We start from the raw sequence: 14116 nt of genomic DNA on the forward strand, positions 1-14116 counted from the left end.
ATTTAATGTACAACACTGGTTGTGTACAGTATTATAGTAATCAGTACAAAACGTATATCCCTGTTATCGTTTCATATTATTATTATTAATATTATTATATTATTGATTTTATTTATTATGATGTTCTAATTGCATTTCTTGATCTGAGAATAGTTTGGTTTAAAAGTTTAGATAATATGTATAATATAAGACCATGTGGTAATCCCACATAGGTACTGATCAGAAATATATTATTATTTTCACGACGCGAACGTTTTGTATTCATAGGCAATATTATATTATAATGATTAGGTCATTAGCCTTCCACGTGCGTTCCTGAATCTATGGGGTAATATATTTTTTTATCCCATAACCACATCGTTTTAAATGTAAGAAAATATAAATTAAATAAAAAATAAATATAATTACTTATAATAATTAGTTATAATTTTTATTTAGGTAGACAACAATAGTTTTACCACAGATAGATTTTTTAATAGATTAATCTCCATTGTTCATGTCATTATTCTTATTTCATTCACTAATGCCAAAAATGAATTAATTTTGAAGTTTTATTTTTTTTCTGTATTTGTGTAAGCTGTCATTTATTTTGTGTATTTCATGAAATATTTGTACCTATATCTTTATAATATTTAAAAATAATTACGTTTATCAGTTGCGATGAGTGGCGATTTAAAAATGATGATTGATTTTCAAAATATTCGGTTATTTGATTTATATACATTTCAACATTTGACTTTATTTCATATATCAAATATATTTTATTTCTAGTTGTTGTGAAGTAAATTGAGTAGTAACATCAAATCCCTTTTTCAGCTTCGTGACAGACTTTTAGTACATCTTTACCCCCCGTAAGTTAATTTTCTTTTACTCTATATGGAAATCAAACACGTAAGATGTCCAGTTGATTCTGTAAAAGCATCACAGCAGCTAGTACCTTCAATTAATAACTAAGTTCTATTAATTGTTTACAACAAATCCGGTTATATAACTTGTGGTGTCGTCTACTAGTAGATTTAAATTGATCAATCTATTACAGTGGTCTTAAAACTTTTTGAAACCGTGTTAATATAAAAATTAAATAGTTAGTTAATAAAATGATCAATGCACTAAGACCTTATTTCAAAATATTTATCGTTTTTATAAATAAATCCTATTTCTATTAATTTAAGTTTTTAAAAAGTACCTACCTACAACATGAAACTTACAAGAAATTTTTTGTATAGAATTTGTTATATTTATATGTGGGCATGTGGCTGTACATAACTTTCAAATTACTGTAGTCTGTAAGCTATTAAATATTGAAAACACTCTCCTGTACAATTAACGATGTTTGATAAAGGTACTGCCCTCTGGTACTAACAGTATTATGTTACTAACACCATAGCTCAAAAAAATTGTTGTTTAATTCTGCCTAAATCATTGTACATCTGTTTTTGAAAAAAGCCTCCCACCAAAATTTTCTGACATCTAAAAACGCTGCCAGTGGCAATTGTCCTGTGTAATCCAATATACATATATACATACACATTAGATATATATATACATATTATACGCATTGCTCTTACACATACGCGACACATGCTCCCCGATGTGTTTAGTGGAGACAACACAATCAATATTATCTGCAGCGCCAGTAAACTGCACCGTATATTATAAAATTATGAACGCATTCTTACGTACATGCGTATATATATTATATATTCAAGACCCCTCGACAATTTCCCGATCAAGACATTCGGTCAAAAACAACACAATAAATTACCAGCGGTACCTTTGTCGCGCCGCACAAAATAATAAAACATAATATCAATACTTTAATATCACGTATTTATCGATGCACATCAGAAGAAAGGATCACACCAAAATTATATTATATACAAGGACCTTACGGATTCAAATCGTCGTCAGTGTTATTCCAGAGAAGTCTCAATACACATTGTCCACGTTGTCCACATTGTCAACATCGCGACACACCTACACATTATTCGTATATGATCATACATTACTTTTTGCGTTATGAACTTATATGTATATTGTATCATTCAAATGTTCAGGTATGGTCATTAAGAGTTATTTGTCTCATATTGCTAGATCGAATACCTTGTTAATTATTATCCTCTATCATCGTGTCTCCAATTTAAATAATCGATTGCTAGTGTAGTGCGATTGGTATATTGTAATTATAATTATATTATGTTATATGAGTGTTATAAAAGTTCATAGGTTAGGTTGTATTCGGGTCGTTATCAATGTCCGTAAGAGGTTAGGTCATATCCTATGGTGACGGCAAATACAATACATCTCTAAGGTGTACAATCATAGTATATTAGCAATCCATAGGATAGATTACGTTCGAGTAGTTATCAATGTCCGCAAAAGGTCATATCTGGTGACGTCGAACGTAATGGACTTAAAAGAAAACTAGGCTGAACTTCCACAATAAATTAAGGTAATTAAATAATAATCACATTACTAGTAATGTCCTTGTAGGTACCTAAGATGAATATTTGTATTATTAATAATTATTATCATTATTAAAATAATACCAGTTAGTAGGTAGTAACGTTTTTCTAAAAACTGATTAATCATAAAACGAATACAATGAATAGGACATAAGTATTATGAATATTATGTAGTTACCTACAGTACGCATCACGAAAACGTGCGGATGACCGCCGCGCGCCCAGTGGCAATTTCTCGTTGGTGGTGGCCAAACTGTTTTGCGCCAAATATAAAATTTAAAACTCGTATTTTTATATTAATAAATTATGTGTATGTATTTAATGATATTAAAGTCAACAAAAGACAGGGACATTTTTAAAGGTGCAGGTTAGTTGTTTTTTTCAAAACGTATAGTACCCGTCGCACCAGTGGCGCGCACCTGTGATGGATCAAATATTGAGGCCCACTGGTTTACTGAAAACCCGACACACGGCGCGCTGCGGTCATCCGCACGTTTTCGTGATGCGTACTGTACCTATTTAGATATGTTAAAATACGGTTTTATCATAATTTTTTTTTTAGTGTTATACAGTAGGTATTAAATATTGCAGTAGGTAGTAGGTACCCTAAATTATTGAAAATTGAACACTGGCCATTAAACTAATGTTCAATTTTAAAACGGCTTAATAATTTAAGAAACCTTTTTAAAAACCACAATAATACAAGAATTATATTTGATATTTACAGTCATGCTATACCTACCTTAATTCGGTGGGGTGTTGAGCTATATTTTGGAGCAAAATGTTATATTAGTGTTATATAATATATGCATTTATAATAAATACAAGGTATATTGTTATATTTATATGTGGGCATGTGGCTGTACATAACTTTCAAATTACTGTAGTCTGTAAGCTATTAAATATTGAAAACACTCTCCTGTACAATTAACGATTTTTGATAAAGGTACTGCCCTCTGGTACTAACAGTATTATGTTACTAACACCATAGCTCAAAAAAATTGTTGTTTAATTCTGCCTAAATCATTGTACATCTGTTTTTGAAAAAAGCCTCCCACCAAAATTTTCTGACATCTAAAAACGCTGCCAGTGGCAATTGTCCTGTGTAATCCAATATACATATATACATACACATTAGATATATATATACATATTATACGCATTGCTCTTACACATACGCGACACATGCTCCCCGATGTGTTTAGTGGAGACAACACAATCAATATTATCTGCAGGGTATAAAATACAAGGTAGTTGTAGGTACCCTTCCCCCACATCATCAACCTAGAGGCATTTAATTCATCACTAATCCAAATATGCATATTTATTTGTATAATTGAATGTAGGTACCCACTACTTACCTACTCCATTAGTTGATGTATTACATTTATTAATCATCTTGTATATCTTGATTTAATATGGTAGGTGTATGACTTTCATAAATAATATAAATTTGTTGTATACAAAATAATAAAACTAAATATATAATTACCTACATTAGGTACAGACTTATCGATATGAGCTCTCAAGTGCATGCTCTCGGCAAGGTTCCTCATAAGTTGTAGTTTGTGGAAATTAAAAATAAAGTTGTGCCTGAATCCACAGTCAATTTTTAGGACCGTCAAAAGTCAGAATTTTGATAAAAATGTTCCAAATATTTTGACTATTTTTGAGCTGTTTACGGACTAGTGTGATGTAAGTCTCATAATTTTACCATGTAAAATTTTACCAGTAAAGTACATTTACAAAAAAAATTTACAATTTACATGTTTTTACCGCTCAAACAGTTGAGTGACCACTTTATTTGTATGGTTTTGTACTTTTTATTAAGATATTAGGATAATAAAATAAATCAGGATTTTTATAAAATGATAATGACAGTTAAGTGATACGAATTATTGTGATATGGTGTATGTGGTTACTGGTACTGTTAGTGTAACGTCTCCTCTTCACCTGGGCTCTTACCCGTTTCGGTGTCGTTCTGTTTTTATTAACGAGGTCTCGGAGACTCGACCTCGGTGTGTGATATTATTACTAGGGATCAGGGTTACCTTATGTGAAGCAAGTACTCAACGTAATGTATATATATATATCTGTTATTGATGTATTATTATTATTTACTACAAGTTACAATATTGAAAGTATACTTATAAATTATAACTCCGGGCTACCGATCGGGCCATGGTGTGTCGTGGGTGCCGATGTCCAAATGTGGGTTGAGCTGGTCGTCCGCAGGTCCTCTTCAGGTCGTTGTCAGCCCTCGAGTTCCACTATCGACCACCTCACTGTCGACTCTTCATTCTTGACAATCCAACTATCAACCGCCGACTATATTCTATCGACTACCTCACTGTCGACTCTATCATCACTGTCTCCCGCCAGGCGTCCAGGTCGGTATTTACACGATGTGAGCTAAACATCGCGTCAGCATAATATATATTTCATACATATATACACATTTGTCATTACTAACACTCAGCATATTAGCCGTGCTCAACGTAGGGAGTAATGTACGATGTCGATGACGATAATTGTTACATGTACCCCTTGTCCATTTAAATCTGGACCCCAGATTTGGGAAGTCAAGCAACGGTAGCTGTGTTAGTGGTAGTGTTGTATTTTCTGATTTCATGTTCATTGTTCATCCAGTAGCAAAGAATAACGGTACTCCAACCTCCTCCGACTGTATTTTCTTGCTTGGACTGTGAAACATGAATTTTTTAGGTATACAAACACCAAGCCACCAAGGCAATGGTCATGCGTATATAATAATATTAATAATATATGCTCATTGTATATTATTGCTTGATAACTTCTGGATAGTGAAGTGGATTGTCGTTGGCTCTTCCGTCCTTGAATACCGACACCCACGGCTGTCTTCACTTACCCCTTTCAGTTGCCTCGAGTTAGTTAAAATTTAAGTATGCAGTATAAAGACATTTTTTTTTTTTTATATATATATATGTATATAAGAAATAGTGTTTTTAATTTCATACAAATTACATTGAAGATGGTACATGAAATATATTATAAGGTTACAAAAACATCGCAAGTAGGTACTATTAACATTTTTTTTTTTTTTATCACTATTATAATAAATGTTCATAATACATTATAACATGTTTGAATTCAAAAATAGTATACAAAACAATGTACAAATATTTGTTTTGTTCAACTTAATATATAATTTAAATTACAATAATAAAAAAATTTTTTTTTTCTTTTTGATATAATAATATACATTTAAATATTATACTCAAGTTATGTCTAGTGTTTTAACTAGTACAAAACCTAATTACATAATTTAGTACATAATTTTTATTAATCAAAACTGTACTAGTTAACTATAAATAAACTCAACAGTAGAGAACCAATTTTTGGCTAAACTTGGATTGGTTGCTAATTCAATAACGCAGTATTTTTACATTAAAAATGTATTTTTTTCAAATTTTCTTGGGAAAAAGGTTTAAATTCACATTTTACACCAAGTTAAGAATTATTAATTCGATTAATAGGTATTCTACTGTATTAAAATAATAATAAAAATGATAGTATAAATATCGTAGGTATAGACGATAACTCCATAATCAAGGTTTATCAATACACCTTGCTATAATATAATTTATAAACCTAATCAATTATTACCTGTAATAAATAATAATAATAATAATAAACATACCATAATTGAATAAATTGTTAAAAAAACATTGACACGTTATTTTTAATTATTATGGTACACTAGTCATATCATATATTATAAATATTAAATATATTATTTAAATTTCAAAATCCTTGTTTAGAAATAGTGTTACCTATATAGTTATGACTGAATAATGACGATTAAGCAAATGGTTAACAAAAAAAAATATTGTACATGAATTGTAATGGATGATAAAATAGTATGAACGATTAATATTTAATATGATAAATATTACACAAATTATGCACTAATATAGTATTAGATGTAATATTAAAAATTTACCAAGTAATTTTCAGTCGCTGAGCCATTATTCACCATATTATTGTCTATTCAATTGGTACATTAATTATATTATATTATCTCCGTGTAGCCCTCTACCTCTGGTTCTGTTAACCATTTCCCTTGGCCCTCTCTCTCCTCTACAATATAATTTTATTTTAGTAATAATTGTATGAATTACCAAATATCCTACGAGAGCCCCTATTAAATACAATCCATAAATGTATAAATCCTGATAGTTATTGGTTACGACGTTTTCTAATTCTTTGTCTATATCATCTACAATTTCGTCTAATTTTTGGGCGGATTGGTGTAAATTTTTTAATTCTGGCATTTGAAAGTTAATCTTTTTTAAATTTGTTTTTGAATTCTGTATTTTGTCTATTTTCAAACCTAATTCAGAAACATTTAATAAGGATATGTCTGGATTTATATTAACTGATATATTTTTATTTTTGATTTCCTCTCCTGATGACTTAAGTATCACTGTTGGTGTATATAACGAGCATGAATATGGTAACCTAATAGTCCCTGTCCCTTTTAAAATATGAAACGTTGTTGACGTAGAACAAACTAAGGTGGTTTGTATTTCCGTAGCTACCCAATATAAAAATGTGTTTTTTGTTTTTAGTTTTTCAAAGTAAGCATTATTATGATAGATATGGTGCACAGTACATTGTTTCGGAAGTACAGTATTATTCGTCAATATGAGTAGCTGTATTTCGCACAACGGGTATGATCCCAAATAAACCGGCATATCAAAAGCACAATATTTTATAGTAACCCCTAGAGTGCATTTATTGTATTCAATATCAGAATACGATATAAAATGTTGGTTATCAGATGAAATTGCTAGATATGGATTATTGGGCTGGATAAATATAAATTGTAAATTTGTTAGTTCTATTGGCATAGGCCATATCTGAAATAAAGTATAAATCTCTGGAGTACATATAGGAAAATTTATAATAAAAATTAATTGAAAATTTGAAAATTTAGTAGTCACTTTTATAAGTTTCATAAAACCTTCCAGTGATGAATTAGTGTCAATATTTATTGGTAAGACTTGATTTACAGGTAATTCTCGCTGTTTATTTTCCAAAATTGTTTTCAACTGAATGCTATTAAGAACTAGTGGGTGTAGTGTATTTTGATGTGCTAGTAGTAAAGCATCTAATAATTCTTCTATTTCAAGGGAAAAACTTGTCAAAATGAAATTAAAATTTGTTAAGTAATTAATTAATTGCTGATTTACCTGAAGCTCTATTAGGTCATTTTTCCTAACATTAATTTTATCTACCAAATCGTTATATTCTCGTTGTAGTTTTATGAAATTTTGTGAAATTGTTGATGATACATTCGATATCTGATTTAATGATGATTGAACTAATTTTACTTGCGACTTCATAGTAACTAGAGTATTTTTATTATTTTTTTTATTCGTATTTAATTCTTGTTGTATTTGTTGAAAATCGTTGTCTCCCACGACTCCGAAAGCCCAGTTTTCAAATTCTCCTATTGCATTTATTAAACCCCTCTTTATTCTTACACCATCCTGTAAAGACATAAGTGTTGTATATCGTTTCAATAGTTCCGTCTTAGTTATTTTTAACGTTGAATTAAAGTTACTGCATATATTTGAAACATTATGTTTGTTGACGGAACATAATCTATCATTGTAGTTCATTAAATTATTAATTTCATCAAATTTCTCAACAAAAACGGAAATATTTACATGTGTTAGTAAGTTAAATTCACTCGAATATACTCTCATTTTATAAATTGGTTCATAATAAATACCTGATCCATGTCCTTGGTAGTTGTCGATAATTGTCTCTTCTGTTTGCAACGTATCTGGTATTATCACGCTTAATGCTAGAACAACTGTAACTATTGCGAACATTTTACAATTTATTAAATTATAAAAATTAAAACGAAATGATTAATTATAATATAGTATAAAGATTGCCGATTAAATATTATTAATGTTAAATATTAAATTACAATTTTAAAAACGATAGTTATGACACATTGTTCATTGACTGTCGTAGTCACGCTCTAGATGTGTTATAATATCATTCGCTAATGTATACGCTATATATATATCCTTACTTATAATATTAATAATATTATAATAAATGCCCATGAATGAAATTGTGCTGAATTAATATTTATGTTGTTCACTCATTGACCTATATTTATTCAGCTAGAATGCCAAACTGTTAAAAATTACGTTATATACATACACTATAATATTATATTAAAATCTATCGTTAGGAAATGAAGTGATGAACACACACATTTTTTTTTTTACAAACAACTTAGCTTCGTTAATATTGCTTAACAATATTAAGAAATTAAGTAGTTGTGAAATATATTATGGTGGTCACTCGACAGTAATATAATTTACAACGTGGTAAATAATATGTTGTGAGAGACCATATTGTCTTCTTATATTTTTAAATATACCTAATTAAATTGTCCAGGAATAAAAATACTCCTTAAACATGTTTTGATTTCTATTTACATTTTACATATTATAAATAACTATAATAAAATGTTCAAGTAATTATTATTTCTAACTATAATAGTACACGTTTTCTATTTGCGATCGATCTCTATACTTTTTTATTTGTTGAATATGTTTTTTCTCAGCTTGTTTTTTTCCGTTTTTATCTATTTCGATTAAATAAGTAACTGGGTTGATTTTCTTTAATATTGTGTGGGGACCTTCATATCTATCTGAAAATTTATTTTGTCTTACATTAATCTTAACTAAAACTTTTTCTCCCACATAAAAATCTTGTTCTCTTTTCCCTCGGTCCGCGTAACTTTTTTGTTTATCAAACGCTTTTTGTAAAATATCAGGTAATTTTTCACGGATTGAATTTAATTTTTGTAGCTCTATAATGGTGGAATGATTTAAATTTGATGGAATAATTGCGATATCTAAAATTGAACTAGGCTCGTAGCCGTGTACTAAATAAAATGGAGTGTATCCCGTTGAGTGGTGTATAGCCGTGTTATATGCATGCAATACTATAGGTAAAACATCAGTCCACTTTTCACCTTCTGCAACGTATGGTGCTATCATATCTATTATCACCTGATTTTGTCTTTCTACTTGTCCCTGACTCGTTGGTCTATAAGCTATTCCCTCCTTCTTTTCAATTCCTAAAGCTAGTAATAATTGTGTAATTACTTTTGCCGTAAAATGCGTGCCATTGTCCGATCTTACTACTCTGGGTGGGCCATAAGTTAGTATTAATTCTAACAAGAATTTTGTCGTTGATTTAGCATCCGCGTTTTTGTATGATTTAGCAAAGCAAAATTTTGTTGCCCGACATGTAGCAACTAATATGTATTTACAACCTCGTGAGCCTAGCATAGGTCCTATATAATCAATATAAATCTCTTGGAAAGGGACACCATTTAAGATCTTATTTGATTGTAACATTCTAGCCGCTGGTTGTTTATCTGGTTTACGTTGTTGGCATTTTCTGCACGAAATTACATAATTTTTTATATCTTTTAGCATAGTAGGCCAATGATATCGCGATCGTATTTTATTAAACACTTTATGAACACCTAAATGTGCTCCCGACATTTTTTCGTTATGAAAATGTTCGATCACTTCTTTGATTAAGCTAGTTGGCAATGCTATTACTAATTTTGGAATACCTTTATAAATATCTCTATAATACATAAGTCTGTCATCATCGTTTATTACGTACGATTTCGCCTTCCTAACCCATTTTATTTCTGATGACTCGGGATTTAGAATTGCTCCAGTTATAGCTTGTAAAAAATCATCACGCGTTTGCAACAAATGAACGTTGATAGGTTCTACCAGTGGTATATGCTGCGATGGCGTAAATGTAGAAATTGTTATGTCGATTTCTGTGTCACGAAAAACGTATTTTATCATATTTAAAATAATTAACCAGTTTAATGTTTCCAAGTCGAAGGTGATTTTGGGTATTGCTATTTTATTAATGCTATATGTACTGCAAAATATTTTTAGTAACTTTAACGTGGTGAATAAAAATTTGTATGTCGATTTTTCATAAAATTTTGACTTTGTAATTAAATAGATTATAAACCGACTATTAAAATTTAAATAAGCGATTTCACCGATTTTTTTGTTTTGTGCCTTTAATTCGTTGACGTGGTCATATCTATTTTTGAATTTAAGGCTAATCCCGCTGTTCATTTCGAAATCGTGTGAAACACAATGCACTAAGTGAAAAGTTTCATCAAAATAGTCGCTAAATAAGTCTTGATTAACCTGTTGAATACCGAAGTCAAAAATAACTCCCTGGTCATTATTATGCATAAAATCATCGTAAGTAATAGAATTGTATAATTTTTCACTAGAATTTACATTTACCATATTTAAATCTAATTCGGTATCATATTTAATTTGTGCCTATTCATCAAAACCTGTTGGGTGTCTTGATAGAAAATCCGCCGCCTTGTTAAAAATACCTTGTTTATATATTATGTTAAATTCATATCCTATTAGTTTTGTTGTTATGCGATTTAATACATGTGAATCTGATTTTAATTTTTGAAGTCCTACTAAATTTTTGTGGTCCGTCCAAACTGTAAATTGTTTACCATAAAGGTATTGTCTAAAATGAGTGCAACCAAAAAACAAAGCTGATGCCTCTAGTTCTAACGCTGAATAATTTTTTTGTGCTGGTAACAATTTTTTTGCACCGAAAGATACCGGATGAATATTACCGTCGTCATCCCTTTGCTGTAAAATAACACCTAAACCCAATAAAGACGCGTCCGTTATTAAAATAGTGTCAGCATCTTCGTTGTAATGCATTAGTACTGGTGGCGCTATTAATTTACTTTTTAATTCATTAAACGCATTTTCATGATTTTTTTCCCATTTTATGGTATCTCTTTTTGTTTTGAAATTACCTTTCGTTAACTCGGTCAGAGGAAATGTGATTTTACTAAAATTTGGGATGTACCGTCGAAAATAATTTGCCAATCCCAAAAAGCTACGTAATTGATTTATGTTAGTCGGAGAATTTACTTGTGTAATTGCTTTAAGCCCTTCGTCTGTTGGGCGGATACCTTTGTTATCAATTATATTTCCTAGAATTTTTAACTCCGTGTATCCAAATTTACATTTTGACAATTTTAATTTTAAATTAAATTGCTTAAATCTTTCCAGAGTTGATTCTAAAGAATATAAGTGATCGTCAAAAGTTTTCCCAAAACATGTGCAATCATCAATATAATTTACGTTAATTTTATAATTTAAATTTGTCATAATTGTATTCATAGCTTCCTGATATTTGCTTGGGCCATTGCAAATTCCCATCGGCATACGTTTAAATTGATATATCCCGGTTGTTGTACAAAACGCTGTTAGCTCTTTAGCTTTTTCACTTAATTTAAGTTGATGGAAACCTGACATAGCGTCCATACATGAAAAAAATTTATTTCCCGCCAGACAGTCGTAAATACTTTGAATAACCGGAAGTGGAAAAGATTCTTTAATAGTTATGTCATTTAATTTTCTATAATCTAATACCATTCTATATTGTGCTGGTGATTTTTCTTTCTGTGAACCTTGTGGTTTGCCTTTGGGTACTAAAAAAATTGGAAATGAGTATGGTCAATTATACCTGCTTTGAGCATTTCTTGTGTTTGTTCTTCGATTTCATCCCTCTCAAACTTACTCAATTTAAAATTTGGGAGATTTATTGGAATATTTTTGGTTAAAAAAATGTCTACTGGTTTAGTTCTTGAATCTCCTAAGTCCCATTTAGATTTTGAGAAAACTGACTCGTATTTTTGTAGCAAGGACAATAATTTACTTTTCTGTGTTTTGTCTAGATTTGGATTAATATCAAATTCAATTTTACTATTTTCGTCGTAATCGTCTGGTAAATTTCGATCGATCTTTTTAAATGTCGTATAAGGTTTTATATTTCTATCTTGGCAAGGAATATTTGGATTGTTTGAATTTAATAAAATGTGTTTTACTTCGCGAACTTTGGTTAATGGACAATTAGCGCGTTTCAAGTCGTTTTCATTGTTTATTACCTCGGTTTCGGGTAACTTGATTGCTTCTAACATTTTCCTTTCCCTTAGCAAAGCACGAGAAGTATGAAGAGAACGAAAATCATGCGTAAAAGTAACTTGTGTCATTTCTAGGTCGGGATTATCATATTTTTTGTCATAACATCCTGGTGTCCAATGATCATTTTCAAAAAAAACTACTAGAAATTTCCTACCTGGTTTATAAAACCCTAAACCTGCAGTTTTTTTAGAATTTTCGTAATTTGGGCATATGATTATTAAATTGAAATTATAAAAATCAGCTACTGCTGCTACGTCCTCACCGTCTAACCAAATTGGTTTTTCGTGTAAATTTAAATCAAGTAAATGGGAAATGGTTTCTGCAGTTACATAAATATTTTCGTGCGCCAGCATTACTGTCAACGCATATATTGCACAAAATCCGTCTCCCGGGACCTCAATCAACTTACTACTACATCTAACAATTTCACGTAACGTTGGCTGAATTAATATTAAATTTCTCATTTTTTCAATTTTGTTGTCATTATCCGTATCCCTATTTAATGTAGTTTCATCAACTATTTTTTCAATTTTCAATTTAATATTATCTGACGTTCTACGTTTTTGATCGAATTCCAAAACAACTAAACCTTTATCACCTGTTAAAACTATCTGTTTATTAACAAAATTTATTTTGGCTTGATATAATTCTAAAAAGTCTGTACCTAGTAAACTAGGTCCAACTAAGTTCCTAACTACCATGCATTTAATAGGGAATTTAATATTTTCGAACACAACAACTGTATTAATAATACCAAGTAGTTCTAAATCGGAAACGTTTGCCGTAATTAGCTTTACACAATCGATTGCCTTTGGAGTGATTCCTACTGGTAAATTGTCAGCATTAATTATAGACGCAGTGGCCCCTGTGTCTATTACAAAATTATGTTCTATGTTTTCAATTTTGCCCCTACTACCTCAAGTCTTTGACCTGGTTCGAATGCTGCCGGAAGCGAGTTCGGATTACACGTCGTTATACATTTTTGTATCGTATTGTCATTATTTTTTTGCTTTTCAACAGTTACTGAATTTTTACTTGCGAATTTGTGATGAATATTATGGTCACTCATGACTGCTACTTTTTTTTCATTGAATAAACTATCTATATTATAATCGTCTATGTCAGTGTTTTTATTAATATCAATTTCATTATGTTTATCGTTAATTTTTAAGTTTTTTAATTGTTTTGGAATTGGAAATAAGGTTTCGTCATTTTTATATTTTTTCGCTATTATTGTTTCCAACAATGTTGTACTAGAAATGGTATCGTTAGAATTTTTTTGCTGGCACAGAGGGAGTCTAACCACTCTCTCTTGCCTTAATAGTTTTTTTGATTATTATGAAAATATGTTTTATTCAAATTACGTGTATCATTATCAGGCACCTGACCGATAGTGTGCTGATTCATCACGTTATTTACGTCTACATTATTTTGATTGATACCATTTGTAGCATGCGATGGATTTTGATAATTTTGGCCTACGTTTTGTTCGTTAAAATTTGCACCTTGATTACTATTATACACATTATTTTTATAATATTGCTGACTTTTTTGGTTAGGCCT

This window comes from Metopolophium dirhodum, chromosome 1 (genome assembly GCF_019925205.1).
Source record: "Metopolophium dirhodum isolate CAU chromosome 1, ASM1992520v1, whole genome shotgun sequence".
NCBI classification, from domain to species: domain Eukaryota; kingdom Metazoa; phylum Arthropoda; class Insecta; order Hemiptera; family Aphididae; genus Metopolophium; species Metopolophium dirhodum.